Source organism: Panthera pardus, unplaced genomic scaffold, assembly GCF_024362965.1.
Source record: "Panthera pardus isolate Hobbes unplaced genomic scaffold, ASM2436296v1 HiC_scaffold_16, whole genome shotgun sequence".
Taxonomy (NCBI): domain Eukaryota; kingdom Metazoa; phylum Chordata; class Mammalia; order Carnivora; family Felidae; genus Panthera; species Panthera pardus.
Window position 1 is genome coordinate 102,958,033 of NW_026526721.1, and position 3,858 is coordinate 102,961,890.

The 3,858-nt window shown below is 40.1% G+C and overlaps 1 pseudogene; it reads left to right on the forward strand.

The window, feature by feature from the left end:
- Positions 1–2,511: 2,511 nt before the first annotated feature.
- On the forward strand, positions 2,512–3,386 carry LOC109262076 (40S ribosomal protein SA-like; annotated as a pseudogene).
- Positions 3,387–3,858: the final 472 nt, after the last annotated feature.

The following is a 3,858-nucleotide window of genomic DNA, read 5'->3' on the forward strand; positions in this document are numbered from 1 at the left end:
CTTTCTCACCAGTTTCTGAAGGAAGAAAGAAGTAAAGATTGTTGCTCAACTGCTAATAGGAATTATGCTATTGTAGGGGCCAAGGTCAGGTTGCCCCACAACAGGGCAACTTGGCATGTAGATTATTTTGTCAATGTAATTCTTAATCCAGTTAGAAGAATCTAGAACAGTGGAAAATTCCTTCCTCCCCAACACTATCCTTCACCTCCATACCTGCGCCCCCACAAAGGCAGAAATGTCTATACTGGGTTTAGTTTTAAATTATTAATTTTCTGTGATATTTCATATTTCTTTGTTCTAAAATATCTATTTTATTCCTGTCTTATGTAAAATTTGAAATATATCTTTTATTTGCCATCAAGTGATGAGATACTACTTTTATATGAAGTTAGCAATGATTTTTGGTTTGGTATGACCAGAGGAGGTAAAAAATATGTTGTCAACGCCTAGCTGAATAATAAATGGCACTGACAACTATATTCAAAGCTCAATTTTAACCCAAGTTTGGAGTCTTAATGTTCTTAAATTGTCTTCAAAAAAATGTGTATCCAAAGAGCACAGAGATAGAGTTATAGAAAGTATAAATCATGTAAAGTCAGTAATAGCCACTGAGAAATTACCACATATAGATAAAGCTGTCTTTCTTATTGTCACTAATACAAGTGCAGAATAACTGCCTGTCACATACTAGGAAATGCTGTCAAAAGATTAGAGAAATTATCAGAGTTTTGGAATAGATCATGGAATTTTCAAGGCTAGGGGAGGTTGGTGTGACTCATCCATGCTTCATGAAGGACCCACAGTAAGATGTTGACCATCAATCTGTCAAGCCTCGTGCTGACTTTTAGGAGAAGTTATTTATCTTCTTTCAAAATAGAATTCAGTCAAGGAATGCAACAGAGCCTATGAGTTTAACCAAATAGGTAACATAGTCAAAGCACTGAAATTCAGGAGCACATGCTCTGGATATTACCATGTCTCCATGATGATCTGCAGAGAATATGCATATTGAGAATATGAGAAAGTCCGGGACTCAGATGTCAATTACAATACTGAAGAGAAAAAAGGTAGTTATGCAGATGAATTATATCAACTGCTCAGGCTGCCATAACAAAATACCACAGATGGGGTGGCTTAAACAACAGAATTTATTTTCTGACAATCCTGGAGGCTGGCAGTCCAGGATCAAGTTGCTGGCAGGTTTGATTTCTCCTGAGGTCTCTCACCTTGCTTGCAGATGACTGCCTTTGTGCTGTGTCCTCACATGGCCTTTTCTCCATGTGCACTGACCTCTGGGGTCTCTCTGTGTGTCCAAATTTCCTCTTCTTATAAGGACACCAGCCATACTTGATTAAGGTTCCCATTTAAAAAAAATTTTTTTTTTAATGTTTATTTATTTTTGAGACAGAGAGAGACAGAGCATGAACGGGGGAGGGGCAGAGAGAGAGGGAGACACAGAATTGGAAGCAGGCTCCAGGCTCTGAGCCATCAGCCCAGAGCCCGACGCGGGGCTCAAACTCACGGACCGCGAGATCGTGACCTGAGCTGAAGTCGGACCCTTAACCGACTGAGCCACCCAGGCACCCCAAGGTTCCCATTTTAATAACCCCATTTGAACTTAATCACTTCTTTAAAGGCCCTTTCTCCAAATGCAATCACATTCTCAGGTATTGGGATTCGACATATGAATTTTGAGAGGACACAATTCAGCTTATAATATGTATGAATTAAAAGTCAGTAGGGATTGTAAAGTGGTTTTTTAATTTTTTTTTTTTAAGTAAGCTCTACACCCAGCATGGGGCTGAACTCATGACCTCAGCAGAAAGAGTCTCATGTGCTACCAAATGAGCCAGCTAGCTGCCCCTGAAGTCAGCGGGGGGTAAAATGCAATAAATTATAAATAAATGTAATAAATGTACATAATAAACTATGTCCCTCCTCATACCATTTTACTCAAGTTTTATATAAACTCTTTTTCCTAGAGCCTAAGGTGTCATCAAATGTAACATTTCACTTCAAGATAATTACTTGAAGTTAATTATAGAAACTATAGAAAATAGAGACAAATTTAAAGGAGAAAACCCCACTCCAACCCCTTTAAACCTGTGTCTATTTTCCAAAATTTCAATAATGAACATGCATTGATTTTATTTTATTAAAAAAAAAATTTTTTTTTTAACGTTTATTTATTTTTGAGACAGAGAGAGACAGAGCATGAACGGGGGAGGGTCAGAGAGAGAGAGACACAGAATCTGAAACAGGTTGCAGGCTCTGAGCTGTCGGCACAGAGCCTGACGCGGGGCTCAAACTCACGGACCGCGAGATCACGACCTGAGCTGAAGTCGGACGCTTAACCGACTGAGCCACCCAGGCGCCCCAATAAATGGTTATTTTAAAACGCCAGGTGATTTATAGTAAAAGTTAACTGATACAGCCTTTTACGCTACCCAGGGAGGGGTCCGTATGGTGTTGTTTTGTGTTCCTGTTGTAAGTTAAAGGGAAACTTTCACAATGTCTGGGGCCCTTGATGTCCTATAAATGAAGGAGAAGGATGTCCTCAAATTACTTGCAGCAGGAACTCACTAAGGTGGCACCAACCTTGACTTCCAAATGGAATAGTACATCTACAGAAGGAAAAGTGATGGTATCTACATCATAAATCTGAAAGGAACCTGGGAGAAGCTTCTGCTGGCAGCTCGAGCCATTACTGCCATTGAAAGCCCAGCTGATGTCAGTGTCATATCATTCAGGAATACTGGCCAGCGAGCTGTGCTGAAGTTTGCTGCTTCTGTTAGAGCCACTCTTATTGCTGGCCACTTCGCTACCCAGATCCAGGCAGCCTTCCAGGAGCCAAGACTTCTGGTGGTTACTGATCCCAGGGCTGACCACCAGCCTCTCACAGAGGCATCTGATGTTGACCTGCCTACTACTGCTCTGTGTAACACAGACTCTCCTCTGTGCTACATGGACACTGTCATCCCATGCAACAGCAAGGGAGCTCACTCAGTGGGTCTGATGTGGTGGATGCTGGCCCAGAAAGTTCTGCGTATGCAAGGTACCATTTCCCATGAATACACATAGGAAGTCATACCTTAGCTCTACTTCTAATGGGATCCTGAAGAGATTGAAAAGGAAGAGCAGACCAACACTGAAAAGGCTGTGACCAAGGAGGAATTTCTAGGTGAATGGACTGCTCCAGCTCCTGAGTTCATCGCTACTCACCCAGAAGTTCGGACTGGTCTGAAGGCATGCAGGTGCCTCTGTGCCTGTTCAGCAGTTCCCCACTGAAGACTGGGGTGTTGAGCTTGCCAGTGAAGACTGGTCTGCAGCTTCCACTGCTCAGGTCACTGAATGGGCAGGAACAACCACTGAGTAGTCTTAAGCTGTTCTTCTACAAAGGCAAACAAAATGGAAATGAAGTTGATGGAAAATAAACAGTTTCTAATAAAATAAAATAAAAGTTAACTGATACAGTGGCAAGGTATAATGTTCTCTGCAGCTTACCTTCAAATGTTTTAGAAAAGAAACTACACACACACACACACACACACACACACACACACACACAAACACACTTTTGAGAGAGTGTATATATATATATATATATATATATATATATATATATATATATATTTGAGAGAAGTAAAGCAAATATACCAAAATATTAGTGATTAGTAAATTTAGGTGAAAGGTATATGGGAACTCACTATACTATCCTTTCCATTTTTATGTACATTTACAACTATTAAATTAAAATTTCAGGGGAAATAAAATTTAAAATACAGAAGAAAACAATAGTGACAAAATGTTGACAATTGTTGAAGTCAAATAATGGATATGCAGAAATTCATAATATCA